A 20,103-nucleotide genomic window follows, 5' to 3' on the forward strand; every position below is an offset into this window, starting at 1 on the left:
TGCTCGTACAGTGCCTTAGTGTAGGATTCAGCAGTTGAACTTTCAGCTCCCATCTGCATGGGTGTCATGAAGTTTGTCACTTCAGACTTGAGTAGCATGAAGTTGGCTTTGGAGAAGTTTTTATGGAGGTTTCCTTACTGGGGAGGTGGGGTGCGATGTGGATGTTAAGTGTGATTAGCTTATGGTCAGACGTGACTAATAAGGGGGTGACCATAGGTGTGGAGCATCGATTTCCCATGTTGGTAATGACCAGGTCTAGGATATTGGAGCCCCTGGTGGGACTATGGATTAGTTGATTCAGGGCATTGGAATTTATGAATTTCAAGAACCGTTGGGCAAAGGTGTTGGTACATGAGTACCTTTCCCAGTTAATGGCAGGGTAGTTAAAATCACCCAGTATTAGGGTGTTTGGTTCTATCTTAATATTTTCCAGTATGTTTAGAAAGGTGTAGTGAGAATCTTGGGGTATGGTGGGGGATCTGTAGCAAGCTACAATTTGGATTGCAGTCTTACCTAGTGTTAGTTGCACCTGGAGAAATTCAGACGCATTGTGTTGGGCAACTAGCCTGGTGGTGTGAATATCCTTGGTGAATATTGACATTCCTCCTCCTTTAGTGTTTCAGTCCTGCTTTGGTGGCCGAAAAGTGTGGTAAGAGTTATAGCCTGGTATTGCAGGGGTGCTCTCTGGAGCCTTGAACCAGGTCTCAGTTACTGCACAGATATCGATGTTCTCCATTTTTAGGAGTGCCTCGAGAGAGTGCATTTTGAGGTTTAGACTTCTAGCATTGAGTAGCATTACCTTCAGATTTTGCATGCTTGTACCTGTTACGGTGGTGGTTTTGTTCTTTGAACTTTGCCTAAAAAAGGCACTATAGGGGTGGCAAGAGTCTTAGCCAGTAACCTGAATCCCAGAGGCGACAGGTGCAGACCATCTCTGGCAAAGCATCGTGGTCTGTCAATCATGTCGTTTCAGGCAGACAGATACTGGATCCCCTTTGAATGACACCAGAAGCTTAGCCAATTGTTGAAGTCAATCATTTTGTCCTTATATTGTGGTATCATTCTGGGTGAAGGCAGGATGTTACTCAGGGCTAGGGTCATACCTGCCTGGGCCACATGATCCGAGAGCTCTTCCATGTCTCTTTTCATGTAGTCCAGGGAGGTACGTCTCAAGTCATTCACTCCAACATGGACAATGACAGAGTCATATTTGTACTTGTTGAGTATTTTGAATAGGTGAGGAGAATGACTCTAGGTTTACAGTTTACAAATTCAAGAGGTTTCTGATTTTATATTGGAGGATAATATAAGATTGTTTTCAGAGTTTAGAAACTAAAGCTTCTTGAAGGGAATAATTTAAAGTATATATACTGGATATACTGTGGTCCCAATAATCTTACTGATATATTCTATGGGTAGATTATCAGCTGTTAGAGAAGTGAATTTGAGTTTTATGTATGATGTTTAATTGTGTTGGCAGTTGTGGCATTGTATGTGCCAGGTGTTGTTACGTATGGTGAGTTGGGTTTATTACTACAAAGATGGTGATTCTTATATAGTGTAAATTAAACTTGCAGACTATATGAGCGTGTTTGGGATACTAACTACTGACTGAAAATGTTTTGTTTATATACTATGACTTTCCTGTAGGCTGGTGTGGTAATTCTATTTGGTCTTCTGGATTTCACTACTGCTAATATTGTGGTACAGTATTATTTTTTTTATAGATGACTTTTTCATGCCTTATCTCTATTGTGTATTACTTGTTTTTATTTTGGTATTAGCTAAATTATTTGACTCTTTTTCTATGTGGTAGGCCAGGATAATATGAAGAAGAATGTTTTGTCTAGTAGTAAGACTATTACCGGTTCCCAGATGTTATGCTTAAGGATAGATATCAAAGATTCCTTATTGAATCTGGATTTATTTCTGGCTATTGGATTTATTTCTGGCTATATTATTACACGAAGAATTTCTGTGTATTTCGGTTATTTTTCCATATGACATAGACTGGGTTGTGGTCATTAAAATATCTGTCATAATTCCCACATGGGTAATTTTATTGGGTCTGTTGTTTGTATCCAACACAAAGTGTTTTCTTTTCTAGTAACCTTATCTATGCAAAAATGTGTATTTGAGATGCAAGACCACACACTGTAGCACCCTTCAATGCTTTGCCCACACTTACATTTATCATAGTATAAAGTGAACAAATGGACAATATTCAAATTTTCTGAGGGTAATCCTTTTCATATACTCAAATATTTCTGTGACGGGATTCTTAACAAATTAGTATGCAATATGTCTGTGCGGAAACCATGTATGTATGCTCAGATCATGCATATGAGTTCATAATACCATTTAGCGCTAGCTATGAAATAGCTGGCATAAACAAGAATTATACAGACATCAGCTTGGATAAGGTTCACTCACACACACGCACACACAGACACACAGATACACACAGACGCACACACAGACGAACACACACACACACACACACACACACACACACACACACACACACACACACGCACACACACACACACACACACGCACACACACACAGACACACACACACACACACACACACACACACACACACACACACACACACACACATGCACACATGCACAGACACACACGCGCACGCACACACACACACACACACACACACACACACACACACACACACACACACACACACACACACACACAAGCAGCTAATCATAATGGATTAATTGAAAGGTGATATAGTGCAAGCTTAGGCTAACATATCAGCTATCTAATAGAATGATGGATGGAAGTAAATAGCCATTGTGGATATACAAGGCCGCATCCCCTATGATGGGTATGTATCTGGGGTGGTCACTTCTATTAAGGCTGAGCCAGACAGGTGTCTGCACATTGGAATGGATGATCCTCATATTAAGTTTCTCAAAAATTCCGGAGAGCTTGTGTGGTGTCAAGAGAGCTAGCCAGTGCTGTTCAGTTGAGTGCATGATTCTTGTAGTGGGATAAAGGGCACATTGTAATGGTGGCATCTTTTTAGCTAGAGAAGTCCAGGTTTTACAGCACTGAAACAGATTGAAGGATGTTGACCAGATATAGAAGTTTTCCTAGGGAAGGGTCACAAGTGAATTACATGGCAGGCTGTATTGCCCTTCTGAGGACCCGTGCCGCCTGCACATGGCCCATTCTGGGACTTGTGTCTTTCAGTATCCTTCCCATCTGGGAACCTGTGTTGTTTAGCTGTACTCTATTCTGTTTTGAAGGAAAACATTTACAAAAAAATGCTCTTAATTTATATGATACATGGTTAACAACACAGACTGAAGACTGCATTTGTTGTGTGCATCTGATTGCTAAACACATCTAAAAATCACAGGTATTAGTGGAATGTAATTGTAGACCTATAACTGAAAAATAAAATCACAACAGCAGACAGATATATTTCTTAACAATTCATAGTAATGGTCAATTTAAACCTTGGGAAGCATGTATTTCAATATTAACCACTGTGTAGGCCTATTAGGTGAACAATGCAGGTGTTAACCTGTTGAAGATTGAGAACTTGTGCAGACCAACATCTGTACTCAATGTGCTTGAAAAATAATAAAAGCAAATGTATGTAAAGGATATCTGGATACTGAATTAAGTAATGGAGTATTAATTAATGTAGGAGATACATTTCTTGTATAGGTCTGACTGGATTTAATGTAGTATGTATTTCTACTCTCTTTTATGTTGTCTCTGTTCTGTGCATTGCTGGAGCTACAGGGAAGGGAAGGTAACAAGGCAATACTTGAATATATGCTTTTCTTTCTTGCTTTTGTGGGATGACAGAAGTAGTCATCTAGTCTGAAGTTATTTTGCTTAAACTTGTTACAAGGTACTAAGATGGGAATGGCAGACATATTATGGAAAATTATAAACAATTGCTACCAACCAAGACTTGGAGACATGCAACTTGCTTTTTTCACATTGAAGACAATATTCAAGATATTCACAGTTGGGACAGGTGAAAAGGATTGCCTGAAAACCTGTTCAAAGAAACCCAGAGCCAGTCCTCACAACTGGAATCAGGGAAATTGTGCAATGCTTGTACTACCACACAGACAGTATTATGTCCACAACATAAAAGACCCTTCCAAACTTCACACATAGTACTAAAAATAAGTTGTTGCCTTTACTACATTAGAATACATACATAATTATGACCCTTATACTTCGAAAGTGGAAAAATGAAATGAAACAAACACACACACACACACACACACACACACACACACACACACACACATACACATGCACGCGCACACACACACACACACACACACACACACACACACACACACACACACACACACACACACAAAAGGTAGTTTTATAGTCTACAGTTTTCAATGATGATCTGAGATGATATTTTACAGGACAGGAATCTTCTTTAATAGGCCTGCCCAAAAGATCTTCCATATAATGCAGCAGGCACCTTACTTTGATCCTAATGTTACATTCATATAACAATGAATATATACAATAAACTGTCTGATAAAAATAATTTATACTTTAGCTAATTGTAGAACTGTATCCAGGATGTATCTTAATAGAATTGTTTATGCCATATATGCTACGATAATCTGAAACAAAAAATCCAGTAATGCTGAAAATTCCAAACAATCCACAATGAATGGACTACCAGCAATAGTATCAAAATTAAGGTTTTAATAAATACAGTGATATAACAAGTTGTAAGCACATGTGGCTACAGCTGATGAAGTACTAATCCTGGATGTAGATACATGCAGAAACATTAATTCAATTGAAATAATTACATCTGAAACATTTAATGATAGGCTCACTTCCATTAACTGGAGTGACCTGAAGTATCTCCCCATCAATGACATAGTTCTGCAATTTAATCGCACTTTTCTTGCCATCCTTGACTCTTTAGCCCCTATAAGAAAAGTTAGAGTCAAAATAACCTACCCTACTTGGCTCTCTAAAGACACCCTCTCTCTCATGAAAAAGAGGGACAATTATTGGAAGCAATGGCTAAAAACCAAATCTGCCTCCTTTCTCCAAAAATATAAAGTACTTCAAAATCTTTCAAAAAAACAAATCAATAAGGACAAGAAAAAAATTCTATTATGATGCCCAATTCACCCATAAGTTTAACTCAAAAAAGTTCTGGCACTCTATCAATAAATTTCTAAACCCTAGTGAACCTACCACCCCCAATCCCCATCCTGATTGCACTCCCCAAGAAACTGCCTCCTTCCTTAATACCCACTTCACTGAATCAATTCATAAACTAACCAAAACCAGTCAAAATCAAAACCTCTATGATACTACACACACTTCTAATAAGACTACATCTTTCTCTCTTAACCCTGTCTCCACTGCTTACATTAAATCCCTTCTACTCAAACTAAAACTCTGCTCTCCCTCTACTGACAACCTTCCTCCCCTCTTTCTTAAACTTGCAGCCCACTCTATAGTCTACCATGTCTTTATCCTAGTTAACAGATCTAGCCATGAATCCACTGTTCTCAATATCTGGAAATCTTTCTATACCATACCACTTCACAAAGGAGGTAACTCCACAGAGCCATCAAACTACAGACCTAATGGCATATTCTCAATCATAACCAGCTTCTTAAATATCTACTTGAAGGAAACCTTCTGACCCCTTCTCAACATGGCTTCAGGCTTAATCATAGCACTTCCATTGCCCTCCTATCTTTCACACACACTGTTGCTGAAGCCAGGGACAAAAATCTTCTTGTATCTTCTCTTTTTCTTGACCTCTCTAAAGCTTTCAGTACTGTATCTCATCCCAAGCTAATTGCTAAACTAACTGATCTTAACCTCTCTCTGTCTACAATCCAGTGGTTTTCAAGCTATCTCTCAAACAGACTCCAGTCTGTACAATGGAAATCCACTTGTTCCCCCTTCCTACCTTTCCAAACTGGTGTCCCTCAAGGCTCAGTCCTTGAAACTCTCCTCTTCAATATCTTCACTAATAAACTCTACTCCTCCTGCTCCATGCCCTCCCTCATACAATATGCTGATGACTCTGCTGTGATCTCTATCTCTGATAACATCACCAACCTTCTTTCACTCACCCAAAATACTTTCTCATCTGCGGAAAAATGGCTCACTGACCACCAACTCATACTTAATCCCAAAAAGAGTAAGCTTCTACTATTCTTTCCCAAATCTCTCTCCTGCCACAAATCCACCTTTACCATCTCTTCTCATAACAACACCCTTATCAAAGCAGAACCACACATCAAACTACTTGGTTCTGTAATTGACAACTAGTTTAGATATGACATCCATATGCAACACTGCATTTAAAAAAAACTTTCAGAAATTGGGTCTTCTTATAGAAATAAAAAATTCCTAGCAACTAACTCCAAACCCACTCTAGCTTAAGCCTTTCTCCTTCCATGCCTTCTCTACGTCCCTGTTATCCTAACACACCTCTCATCATCCTTACTAACCAAACTCAATCAAACATATAGCAACATAGCCAGATTCGCCTTTGATCAACCATACAAATTCCATCACTGCCTTGCCCTGAACAAACTTCAGTGGTTTGAATTCCCCCAGCTCCAGCTCACTCACTCCCTGCTATATAAATCCTTAGCCTGTCCTCTCTCTCGTCCATAGTATTCCCTTATTTCCCAGTTCATTCACTTCATAATTCTAACCAGAACCTTCTACATATTTATACACCAAACAAAAATATTGTCAAACTCCTCTACAAAAACTGTGTCCCAAGCTTAGAATAGGCTTTCTCCTGACACCCATAGCATTTATAGTACCATCCTCTTTGAAACTAAAGTAAAAAATTACGTCCTGAACTCAAAATCCTGCCCCTGCCTTACTCCCCCTTAATTTCCATTTCAACTCTCTCAGTTTGTATATAATTCTCTTGTTCTTACTTATGCTACCTTGTAAATAATATCCTTTACTGACTTGTCTCTCTCTCTCTCATTGTTCAATTTATTTTTAAAAGTTTGCAACTATTAGTTCCTTTCTGTCCTACACTGTTGTGTATCCTAGGTATTTTGTTATTCACCACTGCTTGTCAACAATTGTCTTCTTTGTTTATTTGTTCCTGTACATAATGTTTGCATATTATTCTTTAATGCTTTATTTTTGCTCATGTATATGATTTCACTATTTCTGTAAACTGGAACTTTTCTCCTTGGGTCTCCACTGAAAAAGGGCCATATGGCTCATTTAGACCAACCTGGTTAACAAATGCCAAATAAATAAATAAATAAATAAATAAATAAATACAAATACATAGTAAAAACTAAGGAAGAAACTCCTGGGAGACCATTGCAAAAAATGGAGAATGCCTGTGTAAATCTGAACCTCAGAATTACTACCAGTAGATTACTACTGAAAACACTTTGAAGTTTCATTACTACGATAGGAAGAAATTAACATATATTTATTGATCTAGTTATCATATGTTCACTCCATAAGTGGACTATTCTTGGATCTCAGCCACTTCGTGTGTGTAATAAATGTTGGTCACATGTGTGATACACCAAATATTTTGTTCTGTATCTTTCAGATACCAGATATCACGAAGCAAATCACCAACTAATTCTGAAGTAATTTTCTAATTTTCCATATCCTTTTATCAGTATTATAGAAAGTACATAGGTAAACTTGTGATGACACAGCAAGAGTACAGAGTGGAAAAAGCAGTATATTTTTATCATGCCTTTGTAGTGTATCATTAAGATAAAGGCATATATATATATATATATATATATATATGTGTGTGTGTGTGTGTGTGTGTGTGTGTGTTTAATGTTTTGATTGTATGAGTGATTGTGTTTGGGTTAAGGGTAGGGTTAGGGAAAGGGTTAGGTAAGGGGATCATTTTATTGTTGTTAGTGTAATGCTTGTCACTCTGCCAGCCCAGCTTTCTGGAATTTTGTAAATAATTCTGTATCATTTGTGAATATTGATATGATTTATACAAAAGTGTATGTTATATACTGAGCTTCAAGAATGTAACCACGACATAGCCTGCTAGAACATAGAAGATTAACTTGCAAAACTTCAAGAAAATAAGTTGAAAATAAATTATCTTACGATTGTGTTATAAAAGCTAGTTTCAATGCAGCAAGGAGACAGGATGTCTAAAACTAAGGTGCCTTCTGCATTATTTTGTACGTCTTTTATTGTTTTATGTCTTCTAGCAACTACTAACATCTGAAGGCTATGTATTTCTCACAAGGAGATATCAAAGGCTACAATGGGGGTTTAGCTTGGGAACTTAAGTCAGGTGACAAAAAGCAATGTCATCCAAGCTAACACAACAGTAATATTTGATATTAATTTATGAACTCTTTCAGAGAGAGACTGTGCATTTTGTATTTTGTCTTGGACCTAGCAAGAACATCCACTCATCATCACCATCATCTGCACTTGCCTTACTGTAAGTAAGATTTAGGGCATAGTATCTCTTTTTGATATAGATAGGAATATAGTAAAGATTAGTTTAGATGTTTTCTGTATTTAAAACTGCAAAAGGAAAAAACAAACCCAAACTGCTTAAAGTGAGAGAAACTCAATGAGAGCTGGCAAGTTCAACAAAATCCTCCGTTTAATGAGTGCGTGACAATACCTCACCTTCCTCAGATAAAACTACACACAATTGACCCTGTTTTTATACAGGCATCTTTGAAATAAATTGAAATGGTTAATTGAATAATTTAAACACCATCAATTATACTTTAAAAAAACATACAACTATATATACATTTGAAATGCTATGTTATCACACTCTTAAGATGTTAAAAGTACTTTCAAAAAGGTACTTAAATGACGCCAAAAGCAGCGATCAACTTTTCAAAACTTACATGTTACAAAATACCATTAAAATATTCAAAATATGTTTCAGTAACATTCCACACAACTTAAATGCATTTTAAACGCGTTGAGTGCATTTTAAAATATTTGTACTGCGGTCAACAAGTCAGAAGCAAAAACAAAAACAGAAACCAGAAGTTAAATACTTAATGTACCTAAAGGCATGATATACCTGTATATACCTGAAGTGAAAAGAAATTTCAGGGGGGATTTAGGATTTGTGCTCTTTGTTAGACCACAGTCGCAATGGTTTTTGTAAGACCCTAGTCTCAATACTTTCAGACTCTACATTTTTAGAGTCCTTTTAGTATAGATACAGGTATATCATGCCTTTAGGTACATTCAGTATTTAACTTCTGGTTTCTGTTTTTGTTTTTGCTTCTGACTTGTTGACCGCAGTACAAATATTTAAAAATGCACTCAATGTGTTTAAAATGCATTTAAGTTGTGTGGAAGGTTACTGAAACACATTTCGAATATTTTAATGGTAATTTGTAACATGTAAGTTTTGAAAAGTTGATCGCTGCTTTTGGCATCATTTAAGTACCTTTTTGAAAGTACTTTTAACATCTTAAGGGTGTGATAACATATCATTTCAAATGTATATATAGTTGTATGTTTTTTTAAAGTATAATTGATGGTTTTTAAATTATTCAATTAACCGTTTCAATTTATTTCAAAGATGCCTGTATAAAAACAGGGTCAATTGTGTGTAGTTTTATCTGAGGAAGGTGAGGTATTGTCCTCACTGAAAGTGCTCATTAAACGGAGGATTTTATTGAACTTGCCAGCTCTCATTGAGTTTCTCTCGCTTTAAACAGTTTATGTTTTCTGTATTTATTTGAGGCTGTCCTGCAATGTTGTTTCAAAATATTTCCCGTGATTTTGAACTCTGAAGTTACTGTGTTGATTGACTGAGTATCGTCTTGCTCTTTTATTATTGATCATTAAATATATTTAAACTTATCTTTGTGGCTGATATTTGTGAGACATTTTTAAGCTCTTTGAGTACTTGTATATCTATTTGGTGACACTGTACAGGCCACTCCTAAACAGCCTTGCAAGTCTTGCTCAGACTACCATTTGGATAATAGTAACATTACACAGTAGGATTGGGACTCACTGTACAGGCCACTCCTAAACAGCCTTGCAAGTCTTGCTCAGACTACCATTTCGATAATAGTAACATTACACAGTAGGATTGGGACTCCATGTAAGGGCCTTATAGTAGCTGATAAGTAGGGGTTGGTAGCAGTGGAAACTACCTTATAGTCTGGACAGAAGGGTGCATAGCTAGTAAATCTGAGCCAGCCTTCTCCGTGTGTGTGTGTGTGTGTGTGTGTGTGTGTGTGTGTGTGTGTGTGTGTGTGTGTGTGTACCAAATCTCAAAGTGTGTATGTGTCAGCTACCTGGGCAGGGACACGAAGCACTGGTTGGACAGACAGGTTGCAGTTGGTCTTGGCTGCACCGGTAGGGAGTCTTACTGGAGAGGTGGAGAAAGAAGGAGAAACTGGCCTCAAGCTGACTGTGATCTCTGTGTACTCTTAAGGGAAGTTGCACATTACTGTGTGTGTACTTGTCATCCTCTCAGTGTGTACATCCCTCACTGTTGCCAGTAGTGGGGATTGAGGCTCCTGGATTACTAGGCCAGTGCAGGGGTGTCACATATTAATTGGTGGTAGCTGTGGGATAGCCACATCACATATTAATTGGCTTGTAGTGGTGTGAATATTGAATTCCTGTAGCCTGTGTACAATGGTGATTGAAGGTGTTTGCACTCTCAATCAGCCATGCAGTGAACATTCAAATCACAATTGTTTTATTTTTTGTTAGCTTAGTTAGTCAGGGAGATCAGGCAAGCATGTCAGCAGAGGGGTATGGCAAGCTGTCAAAGAGCCAGTAAGCTGAGATGTGCCAGGCTGAAGGACTGGTGCATGCCAACCTGACTAAAGCAGAAATGATTGCAGCTTTGGGTATAGCTGCCTCACAGAGCAGTCATCAGGAGGACAACCAGGCTGGTCTTGGAGATGTACAACTCTCAGAAAATGGACAGCTCAACCTTTCCACACAGGACTTAAAAATCCATCTGGAGTTAAAGAGACTTGAGCTGGAAGACAAGCGTTTGTCTGATACTGATTGCTTAAATTATAATATTGTAAAGAACTGTCTTTTAGAATGCTTTAAGTAAACATCTACAGCTTATAGGAAAAAAGATTCAAGAGCATAGACACAAGGCTTTCTCAATATATTATTTTTTTATTTTTATCTTGACTTGTTGATACTGTTATAATAATATAATACGGGCAGCTAGGATGGTAACTGAAGAAAAGGACTTCCTAGACGAATGTGTTAAGCTTTCCAACATGTTTCACAATAGAGGTTACCCTTGTAAGATGGTAGGAGAGATAATGCAAGAAGTAGTACAGAAACGGAATATAGGGCACTTTAGTCCTATATTAAATACAGAAGTACAACTTTGTCCTGCTAACATGCAACTTGAAGGTGAACATTGTGTTCGTGTAGTCCAACATGAATCACAGTGTAACCTAAAGTTCCTGTGTACCTTCTCCATAGACCATAAATTCATTCGTGACATCTTATGTAAGAATTGGGTTATACTTTCAAGGGATAGAAACTTCAATGAAAATTTCCTCCATCTATTACATTCAGAAGAGGGTCAACTTGAAAACTTGTTAGAAACTGGCAAATCTATCACACAATTTTGGCATGACAAAATGTGGGTTTTGCACACAATGTAAGTTCATAAAAGAAGGGTATTCTGTGAACATTAACAACATTGAGTATAAAATTACGGGTAAATTCAACTGTAACACCAAAGCGATAGTGTATGTGGCAACTTGCTCAGATTGCCACGCTTTCTATATAGGAAAATCAGGTTATGCTATTAATAAGAAAAATGAGACAAATGCACTAGCTTGCCACATTATTGAACATCCAACACACAAATTTAAATTCACAGTGTTAAAGCAGGTAGACCACACTAGAGATGGAGGAATTATTTTGGCAAATTAGAACTGCAGCTGGTGATATACCAGGATTAAACGAACAAATATCTATTGCTTGTGTCCTGAAAAAATTGGCCTTGAAAAGATAGGTTATTTTCAATTTACGAATTAACCTTATAAGAATGTGTTTAATGCACCCCTGTTGTTGTTGCTGACATTATGTTTAGAATGCAATAAGTTTGATTACCCTACTATGGGCAAATATATATATACATACATCTTTTAGTATGTGGATTTTTATGAATTAAGCTTAATTTAGTTTAACTTTTATGCTTTATTTAATAAGTTTGTGTATTTAACACACATATTTTTAAATAATACTCATCGGGCATTTAAACAGTATTTAAGTAACTGCCTTTAGAAATGTACTTATAAAGCACTGACAATAATGCTTAGAAGCACTGAGTAAATAATGTTACTAGGTGAAAAAGTCTTGGTAACACTTACTACTCTACAGACATGCCCCTTTTAAAATTTGATGCTTCTTGCCTGTACATTTTTATTGCTTAATTGTTTAATAGCATTACCAATTAATTAATGACTAAGATTTTAAATATGAGTTGCTGCCTGGAAGTTTGTTTTGAATTCATTCATTTGTTTGTTACTCTGAAGAAGGATTAGTTTATTAAATTGTATTTTCAAACTTATTGGGAGTTTGCATCTGTTCTATACTTGTGTTTTCTTTGTTATAATAATACTGAATAATATATCTCTGTTTATACCTCTCTGGTTGAATTCATTGAATTCTGCTTTAATGTATATTTTTTGCATATATTCCTGTAATCAAACAAACTAGATTCCTGCTTTTATGTATCTATTCTGTATATGTTACTGCATTTAGTATCTGTAACACTATTTCTACTTCTGCACCAATCAATGTTTATATTTTTTCTGTATCTATGTACTTGTTGGAGCTTTTCTTCCTGGGCCTCTGCTGAAAATGGGCTCTTTTAGGCCCAGTGGACTTTCCTGGTAAACAAATGCAATAAATAAAGAAAGAAAGAAAGAAAGAAAGAAAGAAAGAAAGAAAGAAAGAAAGAAAGAAAGATAAGTGTGTGTATATGTTGCTGAACTAAGCACTTATTTTCATAGGTGGATGAGTGGATGTCAGATCACCACTTTTGAAGGGCTGGTGGACCTTTCAGTGAGAACAAGCCCTTAGCAGTTTGCCTGAGGACATGAGAATCAGGTTAGCTGACAGACAATGCAATACTGCATACGAGTTGGGGAAGAAGGGAGACCTATACCTAGCAAGAAGGGCATCACTACACAGGAAAGGGTCACTTAGCGCTGCTCATGGGTCTAAAGGAACCCATAGTGCGTGGCCCAGAATGCCTCAACAGACTCTGCCAGTTACAGGGGAAGGCACTAGTCCAGGTACACATCCAGGACCAAGGGTTACATTTTTCAAATGCAACTAGTGGGGACATGTAGCATATAGATGTCCATGGAGGCAAGGTAGGGAACAAAAGATGGGAGAGCCAGTAAGTGGGAATGACAAAAATACCAGCAGTAAGTTGTCTCGAGACAGCGAGGGTACCAAACCATGACAAGAGGTTATATCTTATCTTAGTGGATGGGAAAGAGGCTACTGCTAAGAGAGACACAGCCTCTGACCTAACCATTGTGAAGCCTGCAATGGTTACAGAGGAACACTACTTGCTTGGGCAGTCTACTCCAGTGCACATTGACTGGGAGGGTGGAAAAAGAAGCCAGCAAGTAGGTGTGTTTGAGGATATCCCTGCAGATAGGGAATGATTTTGATAATGCAGTACCATGTGTGCATGCAGTTACACACAGTCAGACTTGGAGACAAGCATGTGGGTCTGGTAGCCTGGGGGAGACCTAGACAGGTTATACACTTGCAGCCAGGACTAGTAAGGTGGTTACTTTTGGGAGGCAGCTACCCTGTAGCAGTGAGACTGAAGGTGAGCCACAGCAGTTTGTGGGTACTGATGTTCCCTTGGACAGAATGACTGCAAGGGCAGAGGTGAGCAGTAGTACCCAGGCTGACAGTGAGGCACCGCTGTCAGAGGATACCAGACTTCCTGTGGAAGGGAGTTGGGAAGGGTTACAAAGAGAGAGCTGAGACAGGCTCAGCTCTCAGACTCTACATTACAAGGCCTGAGAGAGGTAGCTAGTGAGGTACTTGATTATCAAGGGAAGGGGTAATTTGTAAACTGGGACAAAGAGTTACTATATAGAGAGTGGACCCCTGAAGGAGGGATAGAGGGTGAGAAAATACAGCAGTTGGTAGTTCCCAGAGCATACCATCTGGCACTTCTAGCCATAGCCCATGATATTCCCTTTGCAGGTTATATGGGCATAAAATGTACAAAGAGAAAAGTATTATGCAGAACCTTTATTGGGCTGGGATTTCCAGAGATGTACCAGGATACTGCAGAACCTGTGAAGAGTGCCAAAAGGTAGACAAGGCAGGAGTCAAGGTGAAAACTCCTTTGATACCTTTGCCTGTAATTGAGGAGCCACTTCAGAGGGTAGCAATGGAAATTGTGGGGCCTCTGAGTACCCCATGTTCCACAGGGGAAAAAGTATATCTTAGTGGTAGTATGTTATGCTAACAGATACCCTGGGACAGTGGTTCCTGTCTCCATTGTGGCAGGAAAAAGTGGCAAATGCTTTGTTTGAGATTTTCAACAGGGTAGGTTTCCTAAAAGAAATACTGACTGACAGAGGCACCAATTTCATGTCAGACCTACTGGCTTATCTGTGGAAGCTGTGGGGTGAAGCACCTAAAGACCACCTCCTACCATCCCTAGAATAATGGTCTTGTTGAGAGGTTAAACTCTACACTCAAGATTATGCTATGGGCATTTGCAGACCAGTTCAAGAGGGTGTGGGACAAATATTTGCCCCATCTGTTATTTGCTTACAGAGAGGTTCCCCAGGAATCCACCGGTTTTTCACCTTTCAGTTGTTGTATGGGCATAGGGTGAAGAGACCTCTAGATTTTATTCCAGATGAGTGGGAGGGTGAGTGTGAATCCCAGAAGGAGTCTGTTATTGCAAATGTCCTAAACCTCAGGACAAGACTCAGGGGAACATATGGTCTTGGCTCAGGGAAACCTGGCAGATGCCCATCAGCAGAAAAAGGTCTGGTATGACATGAATGCTTGAGCTAGAGAGTATGCTGTAAGGCAGGAGGTAATACGTCTCATTCCTGTCAAACACAACAAGCTGCAGGCAGCCTGAGAGGGACCCTACAAGGTCATAATGAAGGACAATGATGTTAACTACATGGTAGAACTGCTAGGCAGGAGGCAGGGGCACAAATTGTACCATATTAACATGATGAAACCATACCATGATAGGGTAGCCCTTGTGCTGAGTGTTTGCAGTGGATGGCAGGAGAAATCTGAGGCAGATATGGTTACTGATCTCATCAGTGAGACTTGGACTGACACCTCAGTGGAGGGATAGCAATGTCCCAGCAGCTATCTCCTACCCAGGTTTGAGAGATCTGAGCAGTGTTACAGGAGTTTGTGGTCATGTTCTCTGAGAGACTAGGGTGCACCCACCTGGTGCAACACCATGTGGATACAGAGCCCCAAAGGCCTATTAAGCCCTGAGGGAGGAGATACAGGAAATGTCAGACCTATGAGTAATTCTGGAGTCCAGCAGTCCATGGGTCTCAGTGGTACCAAATAAGGATGGCAGCACCATATTCTGTGTGGACTACAGGAAATTAAATAGTCACACAGAGCCAGATGCTTACCCCATGCCTAGGACAGATAAAGCCCTAGAGCAGCTGGGTGGGTCTAAGTATCTTACCACCATTGATCTTACAAAGGGTTACTGGCAGGTGTAGTTGACTCCAAGTACTAGATAGAGGTCAGCCTTTGCAACTCCTTTTGGCTTGTATGAGTTCACAAAGATGCCTTTTGGGATGAAAAATGCCCCAGTGACTTTCCAGAGGCTGGTAGGTCATATCCTAGCAGGAGCAGGAGATTTTGCCCTTGCTTACCTAGATGATATTGCCATCTACAGCTATTCCTGACAAGAGCACCTTCATCATGTCAGGGAGGTTCTGGGCAGACTACAGAGGGCAGGGTTGACCATTAAGTCCAGCAAATGTCAGGTGGGTATGGCAGAGGTCTCCAACCTGGGACATAGAGTGAGGAGTGGTAAGATCAGGCCATAACCTGCCAAAGTGGAAGCCATTCAGGCATGGCCTGTGCCTGTTACCAAAAAGGAGGTGAGGGTATTCTTAGGGACAGTGGGGTACTGCAAAGAGTTTGTCACCAATTATAGTACCATATCTGCTCCCCTCACAGTCCTGAGATGACAAAGCAAGCCAGATAAGGTAGTGGGGACCCCGGCATGTCAGCAGGCATTCCAAAAGCTTAAAGGAGCTTTGGGAGGACCCCCTGTGTTAGCCAGTTCAGATTACAGCAAATAATTTGTTGTGTAGGTGGATGCTTCAAACCAAGGGGTGGAGGCTGTACTTAGCTAGGTTTCCTCAGAGGAAGAAGAGCACCCACTGGTATGTCTCAGTCGTAGGCTCCAACCCAGGGAGGAATGATATGCAGCTGTAGAAAAAGAATGTCTATCCATAGTGTGGGTACTTCAGAAACTTCAGCCTTACCTATATGGAAGGAAATTCACTGTAGTTACAGACCACAATCCCTTAACATGGCTAATTTGAGCCAGCCAGCAAAATGCCAAGTTACTAAGGTGGAGGCCAGGGTTGCAAGCATATGATAAGACAGTACAGCACCACAGTGGGGATAGCAATGCCAATGGAGATGGTCTCCCAAGACAAGGAATGGGGTAAGGTATTCCCAGATAGGCTCAACCATCTCAAGCAATGTTTCTATAGGGTCACTTGAAAAACTAGCTTGAGTTTTCGGGAGGGGGAGAAATGTCACGCTGCCAGCCCAGCTATTTGGACTTATGTAAACAATTCTATGTCATTTGTGAATATTGATATGATTTTTACAGAACTGTATGTTATATGCTGAGCTTCAAGAATGTAACCACAGCATACCCTACTGGAACATGGAAGATTATCTTGCAATACTTCAAGAAATAAGTTGAAATTAAATTATTTTATGATTGTGTTACAAAAGTTAGTTCCAATGCAGCAGGAAGACAGGATGTCTAGAACTAGTGCGCCTTCTACATTGTTTTTTAAGTGTTTTATTGTTTTATGTCTTCTAGCAACTGCAAACATCTGAAGGCTATGTATTTCTCACAAGGAAATATCAAAGGCTGCAATGGGGGGGTTTAGCTTGGGAACTTACGTCAGGTGACAAAAACTGATGTCATCCAAGCTAACCCAACAGTAATATTTGATATTAATTTATGAACTCTTTCAGAGAGAGACTGCATTTTGTATTTTGTCTTGGACCTAGCAAGAACATCCACTCATCATCACCATCATCTGCACTTGCCTTGTTGTAAGTAAGATTTAGGGCACAGTATCTCTTTTTGATATAGATAGGAATATAGTAAAGATAATTTAGATGTTTTCTGTATTTATTTGAGGCTGTCCTGCAATGTTGTTTTAAAATATTTCCTGTGATTTTGAACTCTGAAGTTAGTGTGTTGATTGACTGTGTATTGTCTTGCTCTTTTATTATTGATTATTAAATATATTTAAACTTATATTTGTGGCTGATATTTGTGAGACATTTTTAAGCTCTTAGAGTACATGTATATGTATTTGGTGACACTGTGCGGGCCACTTCTAAACAGCCTTGCAGGTCTTGCTCAGACTACCATTTGGATAATAGTAACATTACACAGTAGGATTGGGACCCTTTGTAAGGGCCTTATAGTAGCTGATAAGTAGGGGTTGGTGGTAGTGGAAACTACCTTATAGTCTGGACAGAAGGGGACATAGCTAGTAAACATGTGCCAGCCTTCTCCAGGTGTGTATGTTAGTATATAAACCAAATCTCAAAGAGTGTGTGTGTCAGCTACTTGGGCAGGGACACAACGCACTTGTTGGACAGAGAGGGTGCTTTTGGTCTTGGCTTGGCCCCTCAGCTGAGATCTTAACACTATAGCTGCACCAGTACGTAGTCATATTGGAGAGGTGGAGAAAGAGGGAAAAAACAGCTTCAGACTAACTGTGATCTCTGTGTGCTCTTAAGGGAAGTTGCAGATTACTGTGTGTGCACTTGTCATCTTCTCAGTGTGTGCATCCCTCACTGTTGCCAGTGGTGAGGATTGAGGCTCCTGGATTGCTGGGCCAGTGCAGGAGTGTCACATATTAATTTCTGGTAGTGCTGAGATAGTCACATCACATATTAATTGGCTTGTAGTGGTGTTGGTATTGAATTCTTGTAGCCCATGTACAGTGGTCACTGAAGGTGTTTGCACTCTCAATCAGCCACGCAATAAACATTCAGAGTTTCACATCACAATTGCTTTATTGTTTTTGTTAGCATAATTAGTCAGGGAGAGCAGGCAAGCATATCAGCAAAGGAGTATGGCAAGCTGACAGCCAGTTGGCTGAGATATGCCAGGGTAAAGAACTGGTGCATGCCAACCTGACTAAAGCTGAGATGATTGCAGCTTTGGGCATAGCTGCATTGCAGAGCAATGATCAGGAGGACAACCAGGCTGATCTTGAAGATGTACAACTCTCAGAAAATGGACAGTTCAAGCTTTCAAAAGAGGACTTAAAAATCCATCTGGAGTTAAAGAGACTTGAGCTGGAGGACAAGCGTTTGGAAATAGAAGCAGCAGAGAGCCTGAGAAGTCTAGAGGCTGAGGAAAATGAGAAACTGTGATGTCTAGAGGCAGAGGAGAAGGAGAAGCAGAGGCAACATGAAAAGGAGTCATGGAGGTAATGTGAAAGGGAGTAACCAAACCCCAGAAGTAATAAAGGTCATTAAATTTCTTATACAATTTACAGAGGTGGATAATTTTGATAGTTTCATTCATATGTTTGAAAGGGTATGTAAACAATATAATGTTGACCAAGGGCTCTGGATATGGTTCCTGACAACCTTACTCCATGGTAAAGCTCTAACTGCTATTTCTAAATTGTCTGATACTGATTGCTTAAATTATAATATTGTAAAGAGCTGTCTTTGAGAATGCTTTAACACCTGAAGCTTATAGGAAAAAAGTTTCAAGAGCATAGACACAAGGCTTTCTCAATATATATATATTTTTATTTTTATCTTCACTTGTTGATACTGGTACAATAATACTGATTAATATATCTCTGTTTATACCCCTCTGATTGAATTAATTGAATTCTGCTTTAATGTATATTTTTTGTATATATTACTGTAATCAAACAAACCAGATTCCTGCTTTTATGTATATATTCTGTATATTTTACTGTATTTACTATTTGTAACACTATTTCTACTTTTGCACCAATTGATGTTTCTATTTTTTCTGTATCTATGTTCTTGTTGGAGCTTTTTTCCCCAGGCCTCTGCTGAAAATGGGCTCTTTTAGGCCCAGTAGACTTTTCCGGTAAACAATAGCAATAAATAAATAAAATAAGTGTGTGTGAATATGTTGCTGACCTAAGCACTTATTTTCATAGGTGGGTGAGGGGATGTCAGATCATTACTTTTGAAGGGCTGGCAGACAATTTGGTGAGGGCACAAGCCCTTAGCAGTTTGCCTGAGGACATGAGAATCTGGATAGCTGATAGACAATGCAATACTGCAGATGAGTTGGGGAAGAAGCGAGACCTATACCTATCAAGCAGGGCATCACTGCACAGGAAAGGGACACCTAGTGCTGCTCATGGGTCTAAAGGAACCCATATTGCAAAGCCCAGACTGCCTCAAGAGAGTCCGCCAGTTACAGGGGAAGCCACTAGTCCATGTACACATCCAGGACCAAGGGTTAAATGTTTTAAATGCAACCAGTGGGGACATGTAGCATATAGATGTCCATGGAGGCAAGGTAGGGAACAAAAGGTGGGACAGCCAGTAAGTGGGAATGACAAAAATACCAGCAGTAAGTTGTCTCGAGTCAGCAAGGGTACCAAACTATGACAAGAGGTTATATCCTATCTTAGTGGATTGGAAAGAGGCCACTGCTAAGAGAGACACAGCCTCTGACCTAACCATTGTGAAGCCTGCAATGGTTACAGAGGAACACTACTTGCTTGGGCAGTCTACTCCAGTTCACCTTGACTAGGAGGGTGGAAAAAGAAGCCAGCAAGTAGGTGT

Source organism: Protopterus annectens, chromosome 2.part1 (genome assembly GCF_019279795.1).
Source record: "Protopterus annectens isolate FY-2018-M chromosome 2.part1, PAN1.0, whole genome shotgun sequence".
In the NCBI taxonomy this organism is placed as follows: Eukaryota; Metazoa; Chordata; order Ceratodontiformes; family Protopteridae; genus Protopterus; species Protopterus annectens.